We start from the raw sequence: 20,694 nt of genomic DNA, 5'->3' as shown, positions 1-20,694 counted from the left end.
TTCATGCTAGATAAATGATACACAACCAAAAGGTTAAGTGAGGATATGTGTCATAAAATGGTATCTGAAGAATCTTTTACTAAAATGTTGTTTAGATATTGAGTGTTACTTAGATATTTATTTATTAAATGCATGTCCCCTAGGTATTACTTACTAGTTTAGATCCTATCTAGGATTTCTTTCAGATAATTGATCATTTTCTTTCTAGTTAGCCAAATATGGCCTGGTCTAATGTCCTGTTTGCTCAAGCAGGAATTATACAGTGTTGTTGGAAAATATGCAAAGGAATCAACGCTGTTTTCCAAAATATTGGGCTAAAACTCTAAAACTTTTTTTTTAATTACATATAGCACCTGTTGTACTCTGCTAGAACAGGTACTATCACTGTTCTTCCTTTGGAGGCCATTTCTATTTGGGGTGAGACTCTCAGATACAGAGGGATAGGAATATGTGGTGAGACTTCACAGATCAAACCATCCATGTCTCCTATGAGACAGACACATATGAGTACACAGGCAAGTAGCCCTTCGGAATTCACAAAAAAAAAAAATAGAAAACAATTTTAAAATCTAAGGAGGAAACCATAAGTTTAGTAGGGAGGTTAAATTAGTCACAAGCTTGCAATATGTGTGCCATAAGGGCTGGAAGAGGAACAAACTTCATAATGAGTAAATGTATCAGCATACAAAAGCATCTGCACAACCAATGCATCTTTAATCCTTTTCTCTGGAGTAGCAATAGAGGGACCCTCCTTTCTCATTTTGACCTTATTTTAGCACATTACTAGAAATATTTTGAAGATATACCTATTTTTAAAATAATACTCAGTTCCACATTGAGTAACACCAATTCCAACAGTAGATGGTTGTTGAACTGAAAGAAAAATGGGCCACAATCTACTGCATGTGGCACTTGGATAATTTCATCTGGCTTTTCACTAAGGTTAAGAACTGGCATGTTTCACTGGAAAAAGCTGAGGAGATCTAGGCACTGAGAGATAAAGCAGGAGGTTCACATTTTCTTACTCCCATAAGAAAATGACAGGCAACAATCCAGAAGCTCTCTAGGCTGGAATCACAAGCCCTGTCAAAGGAAGATAAGGCCTGGGAAAAGGAAGTATATTAAAAATATAAGCATTCTGAAGAATTGTTCCACTGTTTCTTCTCTGAAGAGCTAATATTTCCTGATCAAACTGCCATTCCTCAAATTAGTGAAGACCAGGAAGGGACTGCATACACTTGCCACCTCAGAAAGTCTGAACAGGAGGAGATAAATCTTTAAAAGTGACAAAGGAAATCAGAGGATGCTGTATCATGTAAAATAATTCTAAATATTCAAGTGTCCTCCATTTCTAAACACTCAAGAGTCTCTCCCCTTTGAAGAGACTCTTCAAAGGACAAGCTGAAGACAGAGTCCTTGACACAGTTCCCAGAATAGCACATATGCTCCCTCTGGTATGATTTAAGGTGTCTCAGTATCATTTATGGAAAACAGTTTTTCACTGAACCCAAATCTTCAATTACAGCAAATGTGCTCCTTACAGTTAAATAAATTTAAAAAAAAATACAAATCCTCTTTGTTTCCATATTTATATCAGAACATCCTTGTATATCTGAAAGTCATATGCTGCAAACAGCTTTGTGTCTGAGTTTCAGAAGGAAGTTGAAATAATGGAAACCACCTAGAGGTAGAAAAGTACAGTGTGTTTTCCAATTACAGGGGAAAAATATCTGTGAACTAGGACTCTTTAGTTTTAATCCTGATTTTATCAGAAGCTGGCTTAAGACATACCCACCTCAGGTGTTTCAACAGCTAAAAGATGCTTGGCCACAGCAAGACGATTCACAGTGCCAGTTAGGAAACTTTCTCCTTAGTCATTCAGCAAAGAGATTTTTTGGGGGTATGTGTATTGCCAGGCTTCCAAAACAGTCAACAGAGACTGATAGACTACTTTTAAGAATGAGTCAGAGCATAAGCATCAGAGAGTTATTCCTGTAATTGCACTGCGAAGGAGCCCATCTCTGACTGTCCACTACAGAAAAGGTGCCCAAGAAGTATCCTAGAGTTTATTGGCATCAACTCAGTCCCAGGGTAACTGATCCCCCTGTGTTTTATGTGAAAGCTCAGCCAGCTGAGGACATTGTCACATCAGCCACAGGATCTCTCATTTGAGCCCCAGCTGCCCTGATCACTCCGGTGGCCTCTCTGCTGGCTGAGGCTGATCTGACCTGGGAAGAGCCAGCTGTCTCCGCACTCAGAACCACCTTGGTTCTGAGAGTCCACCAGCCTGGACCTCAGTTACATCTCCATGACTGAGAGGAGTGTGCCTGACATGGAGCATTTGGCTCAGACAGTCCTATTCAAGCCTGGTGCCCACACTGTGCAGTCTGGAATCATGGGGACATAGAGACTAAATCAGAGAAAATTCCTTATCTCAGGTTTTATGGCACTCAGTGGTAGCAGGAAAATACTGAATTTCTGCTGAAGCAAGTTTCTGACATGAATATGTTTTCATAAAACTGTTCACAAGAAAAGAAGGAACCACTTCAAGACTAGATGGTGACTTGGTATAACCAAACTGTCCTAGGAGGTGCACTGGAGATGCACTGCGATGGACCTGTCTTTGGTACTGACATTTGTACTTCCAGGTAGTCACCAGTTTTTGAAAATAAATCATTGAATAAACAGCAGGACCTAATGTAAAAGAACACTTAAATATCAGAGTTATCAGACTGCTTTTAAACTGTGATTTTAATAGTCTAGATTCCTTCTGATTCAAAACCACTTTTCCGGGCAGTGATACTTTTTCCACTCATCCCAACTTGCTTCCTGCAGCTCTAAATATTTGAAAATAAGGGCTTCAACCTCCCATCTCCTCATTGTCAATCTCCCATCTTCAGCTATGCACTTCAATTTCTCAACTACTGCCATATGGGAGGACTTGAAAAGCAGAATCACTACAGCTGCATCCACACAGGTCAAGTATTACCCAGCTGTGCTGCTCCAAGGGCTGTGCTCCCTGAGCTGTGCCATTCCACGGGCATGGTAGCTTAACAGCCTCTATTACTGCACTATCCTGCTTTCTCTGCATCTGGGTATCAAAGAATGTTTTATGTCGCCAAATTTTTCATCCTCAAAAGTTACAGTGACTTGCATATCATATATTTTCAGTGCTCTGAGTATGTCTGAGGGACTTAATTCACTTGTTTTGGTTTCCAGAAAACACTATTTCACAGTCCTATGGATTTCATCATTTCAGAATCTTTAATTAAATCAGTAATCTTCTCTTGTTTTCATGTTTTAAGCACCATAAATGTACAAGAGATTTTTTTCATTAATTATCACTTTTTGTTGCTAGAAAGTTAAGGGTGAGTTCCAAAAATGAAACCACTTTCAGAGTAGTGAGTCCATCCAGACTGTGTAAAACTGAGTTCATACTAATACAGCAGGTCTGATACTAATATGTATATACTGTATTTCTATGTAGTTAGGCTACTGTCTGGAAAGTTCTCAATGAAACTCTTTCAAAGGCATCTACAAAAAATCCATTTTGAAAAATCCAATTAAGAAAAATATCTGTTTTTCAACAAATTAGAAAAAGAAAAAAACAGAACCAGTTAAGAATAAAGAGGGTAAGCTACTCTCTAACTGCTTGAACTCTTGAATCTACAAATGAATTATGGAAAATCTGACAGACAAACCAAGGTAAAATGACATAATTTCATTTCTGCTTCTGTGGGGAGAAGGGGAAAGGGGGAAACTATTGTGGTTTTGAAATCACAACAGAATGAACTCACTCTCTTTCTCTGACCTATTCATTTCTCAGTACTTATTTTTATAGCTCATGTTACAAAGTTGTGTAATGATAATTTATAGGTCAATTTGACAGAACCAGGCAGACACTACTCAACATGATCCTTACTGTTCCTGCCCACAAATACAAGAGCCTATATTACTTCTCCTATCCCCCAGACTATTTGTACCTACCTCACAGAGGTGTGTTATGAAAGGAAATACATGAACAAAAATATGGAACAAAGGGAAGAAAGGGCAGACTTTTATATAATTCATTGAAAAACATTTCTAAAAGCCCAAAGAGGATGCCAAATTCCAAAAGCAATTCAGAGAATGCCTACAGAATTGGTGCCCACAACACAGAGAGATATCTATTTTTCTGGGTTTATGTCTACGACTCTGGGTTCAGCATTTCAGCAGCTCATCATTATGCTTCCAGTGCAATATGAGTGTGGCTTGCCATGAGTGCAGAACTGATAATTCATCCATCACCAGTAGTCACATCCAAGCCTGCCCAGACATAAACACACACACTGGAGGAAAAATGTGGTTCCTATGTATAGAAAATTCTATCTTCAGCTAATAGGTTACCTAAAAATAAACTCTTACTCAATTGCAAGAGTTTCCTTCATTCCATTTTATTAGTGGCATTAAAATACAAAGTCCAATTTTGATTTGAAAGAACTATTCCTACTTTAGCAGTGTCAGGCAGCTGGCTTCCAGTATTGTGTGAATATACTTTACATTCTCATAAGGAACTGAGCATTTTTTAGCGGGACAGAACTTTATATTTTGAAAAATATCCCTCAGTGATTTTCTGCCAGCTGAAGCATCCAAAGTGTCTGCCCTCAAGAAAGATTCAGTACTTTTGGCAACATTTGCAAGCTAGTCTGTTTTTTCCAATCCAGAAACATTTTCTTTGCCAGACAGTCATCTGAAATAATGTTCTTACACAGAAAGTACATGTTCAGTATGTTTTGCATTTATACACTGTTAAAGACAAGGAGTTTGGAGGTCGTAGAGGCTGGCACTGGACTACAAGTGCAGTTACTTTCAGATTGAAAGTGAAGACACTGGGAGATGGCAAAGGTGATAATAAAAAAGCACTAAGATTTCTAAAACCATGACTAGAACATTACTCCCAGGCTTGCAGGGTCATGGGGTCATGATGCTAAAGAGTAACATAAGATTACCCAGTAGAGAAGGCTGTAATCAAATGTCAGCCCCTCATTGAGAGGATGGGAAGAGGTCAGCATCCAGTTCATGAGGTTTGGCCATGGGGCCCTGGCTGAGTAACTGACATACACGCCCCAGGTATTTCCAAAGTGAAAATGCTGAAGGAATAGGAACAGGACAGCAATTCTCTTGATGTGATAGAAAACTCAAAATTTTAAATTACAAATATTTTCCTCCCTGTTCTAGGGAACTTTCTGGAGTGAGGGGTTTTTTTATTATTGTTTGAACAACGGGCTACCCTAACAACACAAATTACAGATTACATTGTCCATTTTATGAACAGAAGTTCCTAAATGACATAGGATTTGGAATCTACCATGATTTCAGATTTTGAAGGATCTATGGGAACCTCGCAAAGCATAGTCTGTTTTCATTAGAAAAAGGGACAAAGTCAGAGAATTTAAGTATATGAAAAGATTTTCAGATGTGAAACCAGTGCACAGCATTCTAAAGGCTTGATCAGACACATCTGGATATCAGACTATGCCTGACAAATGTAGCTGTTTCCCCAGCTGCCTATTAGGTTCTCCTGACAGAGGTTATAAACTCCCAGCAGAGAAGGACTGGCAAGCATTCCTTATCTGCTTCTCTGTAAATGGAGATAGTTCATAGAACATAGAGAGTAGGCAGAGGCCTATGTTGCTCTTTTACCTCTTCTGCCCTTCTTTCCAGAGGACATTCAAATGCAGGGCCCAACAAGTTGCAGACCAATCTCTCTATAGTCTGAAACATCATCACATTAAAATTTATTAAGAATGCGTCAGCATTATGACAACTCTAATATTCTTCAGAACAAATATTTTTTCTGGAGCAGCCTTTCCTTTAAAGTTTCACGATGACCTTGGTTTTCCCCTCCTCACTTTTGAGTAAAAGAAATACAGTTTTCAGTGTACAAGAAAACAAGTACTACAGAAATTAAATACACATACTTCCCACTGACAGTCTTCTAGATTTGTTTTTCTTTGTTTGTTTTCTTTTTGGTGCCCTTTTTTTTTGTTTGGCATTTTTTCTTTGGTTTTTTTTTTTTCCTTAAAATATTATCTGAGTTTAAAGGACTCATTAATCAAGCTTCATGCCCCAAATTCTCAGAGAGAGCCTGAACTTTTTTTTGATTCTGATCTGAAAGTATAGTACAAATGTGACATAAACTGCCAATATCTGCGTTTCAAGAAAATCACCTACTCACAGTTATTAAGAAAAATACTTCCCTTTATATCTTTATGAAGCACATAAGCCTTTTTTTTTCTTCTCTGAAAACATCTATGTGAAATGCCATGGCATATATTATCTTTAAGAGCAGATGAGCTAGGGTTTGTCCAGAAGGCAGTTCACAGAAAGGAGGTAATTTTCACATATATTCACAAGAACCGCTCAACATCTAAGCACGGCCAACTTGTCATTCCCAAGCCAAGGAGCAGACACAGAGCCTGTGCCAGTCGAGTTCCAACACACACAGTAACAAATAGCAGTCTCTGAGGTGATGGCAAGCCATCAGCGAGCCCCTCCTGGACTGCTCAAATATATTTCTAACATTATGCAGCAGACACAGAAGCCCAGCTCGCATTCAGCCTCCGGAGATGTCGTACAAAGACCCCGGATGACAATGGGGGCTGCTGGGGCCCCCATCTGGAGCTGCCCTGCTCCTCCAGAGCAGCTCCAGCACGGCTGGGACCCCCAGCCCCAGCAGCAGATGTACTGCAAAGGCTGTGTGACGATGGCTGCTAAGAGGGCACATTGTGCTCTGCCTGGGACCCGGCACAGTGTGTGTCCAGCTGTGAAGTCAGGCAGCAGTCACGGTCCCAAAGGCAGCCTGCGAACAGCATCCTTGTCCTGCTTAGCTGCTACAAGCTGAGGGCACCTCCTGACAGAAGGCTGACTATGAGGCACAGATCAGCTGGAAAAGCGTGGCATGACAGTCCTGTGTGAACACTACCCTTGCTGTCAGTGCACAGTTACAAGTACACAAAGCCACACTGAGGTCCTGTGGAGCCCTTCCTAAGAAAATGCTTTTTAGGCTCTTGCAGCCTATCATCCGCTTGTGCTTTTATTCCGGTTTCCCATTTTACATGTCACCCATTGAAAACATTGGCTATCATAGTTTCTATTCCTTGGATTTCACCTACTTGTCAAACTTTTAGCAAGTTTCCTCCAGTGTCTTCCTTGTGTAACACATTTCTCCACCTCAGAGTTTTCTTTCCACTGCTTTTTCCATCAATTTTTCAGTTTTTGCTTTCAGATTGCCCCAAGCAGAGTCTTAAAATAGCCCTGCTCATTTCTTTCTCTTTTACCAATCACTAGATCTGAAAAAGTACTTCTGGGAGCTCCAGACATTTTCTATCATCTGCTAAGCCCTCCCTCCCTTACTGAGATCCTGCCAAAGGCAGCAGAGTGGTCACTGAACTTAAAGGGTCAGTCACAATGTATAAAGGTTTTGTTAAATAAATTTTCCTTAAAAATAGACTGCCCAGCTCTATTTGTGACAGTGCCCTGATATTTTTAGGATCTTGACTTAATAATAAGAAAAACAAAGCTCACATAAATTGTCCTTTTGATTTTTAAACCAACAGTCTGAAAGAGCATTTCCTTCTTCAGTGAGAGCTGAATTGAGCTCTGACTTTTGCTTAAGTTCTCCTTTGGCTTTAATAGCTGGATAATGCTTTGTGTTTCAGAGCTTGTTTACTAGGCAGCTTCTACAAACACTCATCACTATACTCTTTCTTTCAGTGGCATACACATGAGATGGCAGATTTACTAACTAATTAGAATATTTGACATAAGCAAGAAAAATATCCACAGTCTCTTTTTAACCAAAGAAACAGGAAATAGCCTAATGTGGCATTACTTACCCAAGAATTAATGGTAAAAAAAGGTTTAATCCTCGGACCATCAAGTCTATGGCTCTGTGCTTCAGCATAGAAGTCTATCCACTGGATTGCTTTGCTATAAAATAATAATGTTTCCTTGACATGCCACACAGCTGATGGTCTTTAAATAACATAATTTTGTCACAGAATTAATTCTTAATATGATGGACCTTGCTTGCTTAATTCTCTAATACAGTTACATAGAAGCTCCTGGCCAGATTTAATCACGTTTCTGTTGTGACTAGCCCTTGGGAGACCATGGGTAAGATTTCCTTCAGTCCATATAACCAAGTTTTTATTACTTTATTCATAAGTGTTGTTTGAAATTAGAAAATCTGGTTTTTTCCACATGTTGGAATATTTTAGCAGTAATTCTAAACTGCCCCAAATAGATGTTGTAAAATTTTCTGCATCTGTGTGGTTTTTATATTCCAAAGTTTTGTTTCCAGATTACAAATGTGCACGGCAGAATCTAATAAATCTAATGGTTATTGCATTTTTTGCCCATTAATATTGTGACTGTAAGTCTAGGAAACAGGCAATATTTTATTAATTCCGAGTATCATATTATACATAACCATCACGATTGAATGAAATGTAGTGTAAAAGATCAGTAAATTAACTAGAGGGTTAATTTACTGTGAAATCTGGGCCCAAGGCGTTGGGCAACTGAGTCAGAGACTGGTAGAAGAATGTCTCAAGATCTGGGGAAAGACTCTGGGCTATTTCTTCTATCTTCCCCCTTCATGTTAACAGGCAGCAGCACTGAGAGCAGCTGTAATGAAGTATGCTGGGGTATTGAGCAAAGAGAATATCTGGATGGGTGTGCTGGTTTTGGCTGGGGTAGACAGAGGCTGGTACAGGGCTAGGTTTTGGATTTCTGATGAACACAGAGTTGATAATAGAGTTGTAATTGCTAAGCAGGGCTTACACAGAGCAAGGCTTTTTCTGCTGTTCCTATGGCCATGCTGTTGAGGAAGCTGGGGGTGCATGGGAGATTGGGAGGAGACACAGCCCAGACAGGTGATCCCAGTTGACCAAAGAGATATTCCAGACCATATGACATCATGCTCAGTATAAAAAGTGTGGGGAAAAAGGAGGAATGGAGGATCTTTGGAATGATAGTGTTCGTCTTCCCATTCACCATTACAGGTGATGGGCCCCTGCTGTCCTGGGGATGGCTGAACACCTGCCTGCTCATGGGAAGTAGTAAATGAATTCCTTGTTTTGCTTTGCCTGTGTGCATGGCTTTTGCCCTTCCTATTAAACTGTCTTTATCTCAACCCATGGGTTTTCCACCTTTTACCTTTCTGATTGTCTCCCTGATCCCGCTGGTGACCGAGCGGCTGTGTGGTACTTGGTTGCTGGCTGGGGTTAAACCCCAACAATAGGTCATAGCAGACAAAGCCATGGTACCAGTGCATATTGAAACAATTGTCATGATATATTACTATGGAAAAACAGAGTCAGTGAGAGCTTTACAACCCAAGCATTTAGGAAGAAAGGCAGCCAAATGGTTATATTCCCCATCAACACTGAAGTTACATGTGGTGAAGGAAGGACAGAAGAAAAAGAGAAAGAGGAAAGAGAAGGAGGGAAGGAATGAAGGAGGGAAGGAGGGAAGAAAGAAAGGAAAAGGGAGAGGAAGAGGGAGGGAGACACTTTGGAAATAGTTTTGAATTTACATAAAAGAAAATACTAAACAAGCACAGAAAAAGGATCAAAATAAGAAGAGAAGCTTAAAATTATAAGTCTAACTGCAGCATACAATATTTCCTGAGAATCCAGGCTCACATATCTAATTCACACACATGAAATATAGCTCTGACCAAGTCCTGCACAATACAATGCAGTTATTCAACTAAGTGCTTTAATGCTTCATGGAAAATTTCTAGGTCTAGGAAGCCACCTTAGAGTGCAGAGTGGTAATGCTTCCCTTCTTGAGAAGTAATTTGTATACTCAGGACATAACTTACAATTCCAAAGAAGCACACTTCAGTGTGAAAGGAAAAGAAGTATTTCTAGTTAGTTCAACAAACCAAAACACTTTCCTTTGCCAATATTGGGATATGTCATTTCAATTTAAAAATAAAAAACATTACAAGCTGTGGTTATTTTTGCATATCTATTTTGAAATGTTTCATTGCAAACAAAAAGGAAAATTGTATTCACTTACTTGATTTGATAAGAAATTAAATCAAGCAATGAAATGTTGACATTTCCTACTGAGTGGACATTAAAATTTGTATCAAGTTTAGAAGACAGGTGTTTCTTTTTCAAGGAAATATCTCATTCAGTTAGGCAAAGGTTATTGAGTCTATAATCTCTGACACAGAGATGCTTAGCGGCAACTTGGTATGAGAAAGAAGGAAATATTCTAAGTCAGTTTACATAAATCAATGAAGTGTGAATGCCAAAAACTTTGTTGTGCAATTATTCTTCTGTGCAAAAATAAAAGATTATTGGCCAGAATATTGGAAGACTTGATATCTCAGTGTTTTGAAACACAAATAAGCCACCCTGGAGCAGATAAAGCATGGAAGCAATCTCCACACCATTTCTCCACATGACAGTGAATCATAAACATGCGGTTATTTACTCCTCTTCTATGAAAATCTTTCACGTTTACTGCAGAATAAGACTGTGCAAACAGGCAGATCAGCTGAGCCACAGTAATGTTTCCCAGCAGTGAATTTTTCATATGTCAAATTTCTCAAAAAGGAATAACTAAAAAAAAAAACATCTTTTTTTTCAGGTCTTGCTACCTCAAAGTTCATAGCTAATGTGCATTCAGTGACTGTTGAACAATTCCAAGTGCTGGCAGCCCTAATAAACAAGAACATAATTTTGTTATTGTTTTGCATTGAAAGGAGCGTGATGAGGGAAATATCTGGAGACAAGTGAGAGTGCATCTAGATATGAAGGAGCTTCTAGGAGGTTTTATTTAACTTGTTTATTAAGACTGGAATTTAGCTTAGTACAAAACTTTCTGTGACTTTCTGGAAAAAGTTTTTAGTCAAATGTAGAACAGCTGTGCTCTCCCGCAGTTGCATTAAACAACATCTGTTACAGAGTACTAGCAAAAGGAGTTTATTCAGTTGAATGCAGTTCTGGAGATAGCAGGAACCTGCTGAATGTATCTTAAAATAATGCCATTTTGGCATATGGTTAGTGAGTCAAGAAGGAACTTGTATCTCATTCCCTCCATGTATTCAAAAGACCCTATTGCAGTCAGGATGAGGCTGCCCAGCTGTAGTAACTGAGAAATAACCCAGCGTGAGTTTTCTTAAGCCATGAAGATGTGCTCTTGCTTGCATGGTGCAAAGCATAGCGGAATAGAACAGGCATGATTAAATTAAACACTAGCAGAAGCTTTGGACTGAATCCCAGCCACATGTAACTTTATGCTTAGTAGAACATATCCCCAGATTGTTTGAATGATAAGGCATAGAGCTACCTAATGTACTCCTTCCCAGAAAATGACAGAACTTCTCTCTTTACTGAGGAATCAAGGATTCAGCTAAAGCACAAGGAGACTGCCATTGCTGGAATTTCACAAATCAGCTTCTGTGCCATGAAGTGGTCATACTAGCAGGTGATTAATTTTTCATTAGAACAGGTCTTGTAAAGTCAACTGCCTGAATCAGTTAAAAGCTACTTGGATTTGAGCATCTTTCTTCTAGCAATCTGTTGAGAAAGGTGCCATGATCAACATCATTTATTCTGCTTCTCTGCCAGGTCCTATCAGCATCCAAAAAAAAATTAAACAAACAAAGTTTATATGAAATTCTGAAATTTCTTCCTGCGATGTTCATCACTGGTATCAAAGTATTACAGACCAGACATAAGATGTTTTATGTTTTAATTTATAGTCTGCATGCAAGACATTAACAGATAAGCACAATGGCTTAAACCCCAGTCCAAGATATTAAAACCTGATCAGATTTATTTAATGCAGCACTACCCTCATCCCTTTCACCCAGGTAAATAGCTCAGAGTTTACACTTCCATCTGGAATTTAGAAATGCACAGTTGATCCTTTTTTTGCATGTACTGAATTAACTCCTTGAGCCTATTTCTACTTGGTCCATGTGCATGTTTTAACCAGCATAAGCAGGTGAGCTCTTTGGTTACAACCATTGTACCTTCTGATGAACTTGTCTGAAGCAGAGAAAGAAGAGCTGAGAATGATTGCATACTGCCTTAGTGCCTTGCTAGTCCCAGCTTCTTTCATAAGCCTTAAAGGGATGGGAAGGGTTTAAAAATGTGACATTATACTCCTAAAAGTCTCCTGTTCCTGGATTTTATAGAGTTTGTTATGTTGGCTGTTTTAGAGGGATCTGCACAGTCTTCAGGTTTATATTTGTGTATTTAGAAATTTAAATAATACCTAAAATCAGGCTCTATGGGTTTCTGGAATATGTATGAGCATGAATCTAGATAAATACTAAGTTTTATTTGACCATTTCTTCTCCCTCCCCGCCCGCCCCCAAAAATCAGTTATAAGAGAATTAAAAGATAGGGAAAATATAAAGAAAGACCAGAGAAATATGAAGAGAGACTGAGAGCAATACTGTGATATCAAAGAGGTACTTGGACACAGAGTGTCATTATCTGTATTTCAATAAAATTGTGACTGGAGATTCTTTAGGTATATTCAATAAAGATACAAAATCTATCAGTTACTTGGAACAGAGCTAAATTATTAAGCAATGAGGATAGATACCTAGTGGATTACATAATATTCTAGCAGATTTACTTTCACTGTAAATGTCTGTTCTCTTGTTTCTAAACGAAAGGCTGCAACTCAAATGAGGATTAGTTATAATAGTACTTTGTTTATTTTTTTCACTGGAAAATTTTGTTCACAAGAGTCTTCCTAGTTTTGTAACCTGTTCATCAGTTAGATATGGCAAGGGCATTAATAACTCATGTTCAGTAAATTCATAAAGCATTTGTTTCAGAAATCAATCACAGTCCTTAATTTTATCACATCTCTGTGTAGTTAATTGTTTGACTACATTAAGCACTGAATACAGTAGCTGTTATTCAGAGACTAGCAAGAAAATTCTTCTTAGACACAAGGAAATGCCAGCTGTTAATACAGTGGTGTTAGCAATGTGCACTAGATGTTTTCACTCAGAATAAGTCAACATGGGACAGATGTGAAGATAGTTTCCTACCACATCTCTAGTGTCACTGTGCACAAAAGAAATGTCTGTTTTGGGTGACAGGCTGTTTCCCTCTAAGATATTTTTGGGGTTAGACAAATTCTTTGGGCACCAACACAAATGATGGAATCAATCCAAACTCCTCTTTTCAAGCTACCTTCTGACCTAGTCAAAACAGTCATGCAACTGATCTAAAAATCAGAAACTGCAGCACTAGTTAGTACTTTGAAAGAGGGGTTAGAGACATAAACCTACATTGGACTTTTTTCTGAATTGAGCTACTGCTGTTTTTAGGGATAGCTGTTTGATTTTTTCCAAAGATAGGCTTCCCCTTTTCTTTTTTCCCTAATTTTATTTTTTTTCTCTCTCCTCATGGTGTTTTGTTTAATGATATTGTTATGTGTAAACACGTCAAACATACCTGTGTTATACCATGGCCACTGTAATAGTCCATGCAACCTTCCAGTAACAGTACTGAAGCAAAAACAGGGGAAATAAGGACACACCATTAAAATCAGGATTCCTATAAAGCTCTGTCTTTCCCAGCTAGGTGTGACATTGTTTATGAAGCAGCAGGAGGATACTTCTTTTCTGGCTTCCAACATTCTGTCTGCCCTGGGAAATTTAATCTAGGTAACAGTAGACAAAAATATTACACTTTGACCAGATTTCACATACTGTGAAGAGAAAAAGGGTTGGGACATATCTATTTTTAACCAAAAGGTTTCTAAAAATGATTCATTTTTGTGTTCCTTTTCCATTAAAAAAATAAAAAAGTGCTACTTTTTGTGGTAAGCCACACAAAAAAAAAAAATCTGTTGGACTTTGATCGGAAAGGAAAAACAACATGGCAATAATACACCCAGTAGCAGATTCAAAACATAATAAATCTTATTTTCTCTCTTTTATTTTTACTTCTTATTTTTAAACAGAAAGGAGAGTCAAATTCTAACCTTTTGCCTGAAGAAGCTCAATTGCCTTTCTCCCAAGTATGGACATGGCAAGAGAAAGAATTAGCTAAGAGAATAAGGGCAGTTTGGCTTTACACTTCTTTACCTCCCTCAGTTGAGAAACATTATAAAGATGCCATTAGACTCCTAGACCCCTGGGTTGCCTCCAGTTTTTCAGCAGGCTTATGTGTGAAAGCAGGACATGGAATATAAGCTCCAGTTCACCTCAGTGTATGACTTGTCACCACAGAAGATTCCTAGGATTGCTACTGATTTCAGATTAGATTTACACAAGTGACTTTTGTTTATTATGTTGACGTATCCTAATTAGATGGTTTGATAGGACACTTACCATGATGGCACTTAAGTGCCATGTGGCTGTCTGCACATTGCATCATCCTTTGTCCCTCCTGAGAAAGCGTCTTATTTTTGTTGTTACTTGAATGCCTTCACAATAGTTTGTTATGATCAAATATTTAGAGGCAGGACAGCCTAATAGACTTTAAAAAGAACTGAAAAAACAAGAACTCATGTTCAATTTATCACTAAAGGAATACTCAGCCCTTGGCAATAATAACACTTTGTGAACATTTCCCAGCTGTGTGAGACAGAGCTGTGTCCAACAGCATTAACATTAAGATTACTAAATAGGCCTAGTTTTCTTTTTCCTCGGCTCCATGGATTATTTAGATCAGATTACAATGCAATCTATTTGCTAATTTCATCTATGTATGATATGGATTAAAGCTTGATAAGTTTACAGGAAACAATGCAGACACAAAGTTCTAGCTAAACTCCATGTATTTTAATGTCCTAAATAGGACTGTCTTCATTTGAAGCATGAGCTGAATTATGCTTTAAGTTCAGAAACACAATGAATACTTTGGAAGCTTGCAAACCACAATGGAGCTTCCTTGGCAACATATTCTATAATTGTGACATACCACTAAAAGTCCAAAGATCATGCAGCTTCTGTGCTACATCAACTTATTCTTCCTATCATTAAGAGATTTGTTTTCAAAACTATGTGTTACACCATATTGTGGCATTTGTGACAGCAGCAATAAAGGCATATAGTTTGTTCTCCTGATGTGGTATGTTACTCTACTTGTTCTATAAATATGACTACAAAAATGAACTTAAGCATAACCTACGAGACTTAAGTGACTGTATAGCATCCAGTTTTGGAAAGGAAAAAGCAACAACAAAAAGGCAAAGTCTTCAACAGGAAGAAAAAGTGCAGTCCCTTCTTGTAATAGGCTACAGTAAATCTGCAGAAAAAGAAGCAGAAATGTTATGTCTGCCCTTATGAAGTTCCTATATTTATATGAGCTGCCAGTAGCAGAAGAGTTTCCAGAGGAGGATGTAGACTGAAGAGTGATCTATGCTTGGCACTATGCATGACATTTCAAAATTTGATTACAAAAATGTGAATTTTTAATAAAAATGCAAAAATTAATCTGAGAACCTTCTCTTCCTACATGTTCAGCGCATGCTAGTAACAAAAATATCCTGCAATACTTAAATTTCAGATATTTATGAAGTAGTGATAGGTAGTATGGCACAGCTTTTCTAAATTTTTCTGAGACAGATATGACTAATAACAGATTATGATGTTGCCTATTCATTATTATTTAACCCAAATGAATCAAGCCACACAATTCCATTTTTAAAGTCGTATTTGTTACCCTCAAACAGATGCCCTTGTAATGGAAAACCTCAGAAGTTCCAAAAGCTTATAATTTTTTTAATCCCTCAATTTTTTTCCATTCTTCTAGTCTAGTTCTCCATCCTTTAAATCTGTTCTCAAGAAAGCCTTCTACTCTAGAGACAAAAGCCATAAAATGTAATTCTTAGCTGTTTGTATGAGAGGGTTTCACATTCCTCTGTATGGCCAGACAAATAGTTACAGTCAGAGGCAGCAATGAGTTGAACAATTCCATGCCACAGAAATCCAGAGTCCAACCAATGTGCCTTTTACATGGGATGTGAGGCAATCTGCATCAGAATAGTTGGCAAAGTCTCAGCAACTATTGAAAATTACCATTTACTGAAATGTAACTTGAGGATGAGAGAGATGAAGTTCAGTCTGGCTCAGCTCAACAGACCAAGATGCAATACAGTTGGAGTCATATCTGCAACTCCTGCCAGATCATTCATGGTATTATACAAAGCCCTTTACTGTTACTGTCTGCATGGCAAATGGTAATGGCAGCTGGTTTTCTGCCTGACTCTGTCGGAGTGCCATTTTATGTTCTAGAGCACAAAACAGTAGATGTATTCTTTTATATATCTTTATATATATATTTATATATATATGTCAGATTTTCTTAGCGGTATTGAGGCCTAAAGCTGACCTCCCATGCACTGTACACTGCAGTGCATAAATTCCAGCTACTACTTGGATCAGCTGACTGAGTCAGATCTAGGCTGGATCAGGAAAACCAGAATTTTGAAAGGATGGGACTGCCAGGTTTCTCTTCATTTGTCCAAGGGGAAAGGTTGCATACACTTTGGTTTGGAAAAAAAAATTTTGGGGTAAGGCTATCTTTTATTTCCATTTTGCTTCACTAGCTCATGCAGTACTGTTGTTGAACATACCCCAAATTCTCCCTTCATTTGTATATGTGCATGCTTTATCAGCAAGTAGCCAGCCCCAGGTTGCCTTGGTTCTTTCTACGTCAGTAGTGAATTTGGCCAAGTTGTTTCAATTCATACAATTGTCAATTATTGTAAACTTGACGGAGACACTCACGAATTTAGTTCTGGAATACCACAGTATTGCCTTCTAGCTCAAAGCACATGCAGTACAAAAAGTCTTGGAAATTATTTCACTAGGCCACTCAAACTCTGTCTGGACAAGGAGTGTAATAGACCAAACTATACAGTTCAGGAAAACATTGGTTTTACTGGCACTTGGGCAAAAGAGACAATAGAAGCTTTATCTTATGAACTTTTAAACTGCCTGTATCATATTAATCTCTTTGAAATTTCTGAAATGCAAATAATTAAGGCTTGCTCTTACATTCCTTACTAAGGGAAGTATAACAAAGTCTGAGTGGGGAAAAAAAAAGTGATGTGATTCTGGGTAATTCCACCAAATGCAAACTCACTTAACACATAAGAGGATTTCAGAATCAAAGTTATTCACGGAAAATTAAAATCATTATGAATAATTGGTAGTGATTTGTTATCAAGACTCTCCTGGTCTAAGCAACATTTTAGTGTATCTGTAATTTTTTTCTGTAATATGTTCCAATGTTTTTAGAAAGACAACTAGTAAGGGAATAATATTAGGTGTATGGACTTGTACCAGCCCAGTCACAACAGCTTTATAGAAAAACCCAACTCTAGGCCTGGATGAACTGCTGTGATGACACTCTGTCCATTCTCTGGCAGGACTGACACAAAGAAAAATTCATGACTGAATACTGGAATAAAGCATGTGAACAAATTCAGGCATTGCAATGGCTGCAAGGGGACTGTAAAAACTGCTTGTTTCATAAAGCTCTTCCTGTTAGTCATCTTACATTTCCAATGAATGGGGTTTTTGACAATGTTTAACAGCATGACGGGTGAAAGTAAGCCTAAGAAGTTTTCAATAAAGGTAAGACTGACTTATTCTAACACAAGCTTAAACCATCCTGTGTTTTTCCAACAAACTTGTTTCCAAGTAGTAACACTTTTCTGTTCAATGCACTCAGAGAAACTCCCATTGGTAAAGAAAAACAAAAGATTGCCCTACCACGTGAATAGGGAAAGCTTTCCCTACTACATGAATAAAACCCACCATGCATAATGTGGTTAGGCAAAGAATAAGGAAATTACTTGCCTCTAGAAAAAAGATGTCATATAAGAAAGTGGACAGCAGGTAATATCAGTAACAAACAGCGAGCAATTATTCTGCTTAAGTGCAAATATGTCACTTCATAACTGGATCAGTTACAGATCTACACACACACACATATCTACAGATCTATGTATGTCTATGCATAGCAGAATGTTCATGATAGAGACAGTACTCAGTCTCCTGTGTTGGAATGTACTTTACTGACTCAGATGATCATTAGAGCCTGCAAAGTTTGAACAACATCCAGATACAGGGTTTTGGCAGGGGGCTCTTAACATACACTTGGAGAACAGCTCCAGTTTTTAAGCCCTTCAGAGAAAGCTTACTGACACATGCTGTTTCCCAGAAATATCCTGTTTTCAATGGGAAATGGCATCCATGACTTCAGACTGTCTCACAATCCTAAAAACCATCTATTTCTCATTCGGCTAGAGAGTTTCTGGGTAGTTCCAGACTGAAACATGGATTCCCTATTTGTGAGGGCCAAGTTTCCATCCTGTTCATAGATTGTCTAACAAAGAGGAAATGCACTTTCTCCTAGAGCTCCACACATACAACACTTCACCTTGGGATTTTAACTCTTCGAGGATTTAAAAACAGAGAGACAAATGGGCAGAGGAAGAATTTCTTCACAGGAATCTGAAAAGAAACTGAGAGAGAAGACTAACTAAAAGAGATGTACATACCCATGTCCTTTGTCTCAGTTTTCCCACTAATCCAGAGATATTTAGGCTCTAATCAGAGTGAAGATGCCTACAATTACTCTGCCCCTTATGTTTTTAGTTATGACTCTTCTATTTAGAATTTACATGCTTTCATTTACCTTCCTTACAGCTAAACTCTCCTTCCTCCTGCCATTTTAATTAATCTTCCCATGTCCAAGCTACCTTATATTCCAAGATATAAGCACACATATTCTTCTAGAGTTTTGCGGACATGGATCAAGATATTGCTCTTATGCTGTTTCAGACTTTTCCACCTGAAAAGAAATTAAGGTGATGTTCCTCACATCTTCAGTCTTACATCATCCCAAAGGCGTCCTGTCAAAGCAGTTTTCTATTAAGATTTTTTCCATTATCTTTTTCTTTATCCAGCAGAGATGTGCAGCAGGCAAATTTATTAAATGACTGACCCTAAATCGTCATGTCCTTGAACCAGACTATGTCAAAAAAGAATGATTGGTGGAACTACTGTTACAGTCACAGCACCTTCTTCTTTCTAGGTGGCTTTCTGTGGAGTGATCATACTTTGTTTCAGTGTGGACTGTTGTGAGGAGGAGAGACATGGGCACATTTCATGGTTACTTTAATTGCCTACATTAGGTTTGCATGGCAAAGTCTTGGTAGCGGGAGGACTGCAGAGGTGGCTTCTGTGAGAAGCTGCTAGAAACTTCCCCTATGACACATAGAGCCATACCAACCACCTCCAAGATGGACCTGCTGCTGAGCCCATCAGAAATGGTGCTAGTGCCTCAGGGAAAACATATGCTGGAACAGGCATCTGGAAGAAACTGTGAATGTGTTAAGAGAGGAGCTTACCCTGCAGCAGAATTTCTGGCAGAACTCCAGCATGGATGACCCTTGTCATGGAGATCCATGCTGGAGCAGCCTGTTCCTAAAGGACATGGGAGGAACCCACACTGGAGCAGTTCATCAGGAACTACAGCCTCGTGTTAAGCTTTATGGCAGGACTCATGTTAAGAAGTTCATGGAAGACTTTCTTCCATGGGAGGGACCACACATTGGAGTAGAGGGAGGAGGAAGACAGTGGTTATGAACTGACCTCCACCCCCATTCTCTGTCCATCTGTGCCACTGCAGGGAAGGAGTTATAGAAATTTTGACTGAAGTTGAGCCCAGGAAGAAGGGAGTGGTGGAGATAAGGTGTGGAAGGAAAGTGTTTAAATGTTGGCTTTTATTATCTCATTACTCTAGTTTGATAGGCAATAAATTAAATTAACCTTCCCCTAGTTGAAGCAATTTTGACAAAAACTGTGACAATAACTGATGAGTGATCTCCCAGTGTCCTTATCTCACCCCACAAGGCTTTTGCTGTATTTTTTCTCCCCTCTGCAGCTGATGAGGGAAGTGATAGGCTTTGGTGGGCCCATGGCATCTAACCAGGGTCAATCTGTCACCTTGTCTTTTTCCTTTTTTACTGGCATGAAGAGACAGGGTATACAGTAAACTAGCTTGAAGCAGTCAGAAATGTATTTCAGAGGGAAAATTAACACAGCATGATATCTATTATATTCTAGAGTCTATCATTTAAGAAGGAGAAATTAATAAAAGCCAACTAAACAAAAAAAATTCTATAACTAACATGCCCTTGGGCAAGAAATATAGAAATATCTTTAATAATTATTTAGAAAAAATAGTTTCAATACAGTAGAAATGATAGCAGCAGAAGTCCCAAGAAAAGACAGTAGGGTGAAAGGGTAGAAATTACCTTCCCACAAAGGAAAGAGATCATAGCTCTTTTCTAACCAACCCATAAACAATCAAGAAAGGTCACATCATGGTGCAGCATAATTTGCACTTTTATGGACAGGACTGTGAACAGTGCTAACTACTGCAGAACCCTCTTTCTGAGTATGATTTATTTGAACATATAGAATAAAATATATTTCTCTATTGATTACTGAAACGGAACAAAAATCAGACCAGCTATAGAACTACCAAGAAATGCTATTCATGATAGGAAGAAATGTCAGACTGCTAATTTTTACTGATGTTAATGGACTTGCTCCCAGTTAAATCAGTGCTCACACAGTCTCTGTTCTTCTGATGGAGGAATGTTATGAGTTTTCAAGTGAATTCTTCTATAAGT

This window comes from Geospiza fortis, unplaced genomic scaffold, assembly GCF_000277835.1.
Source record: "Geospiza fortis unplaced genomic scaffold, GeoFor_1.0 scaffold54, whole genome shotgun sequence".
NCBI classification, from domain to species: Eukaryota; Metazoa; Chordata; class Aves; order Passeriformes; family Thraupidae; genus Geospiza; species Geospiza fortis.
This window is presented reverse-complemented; position numbering follows the sequence as displayed.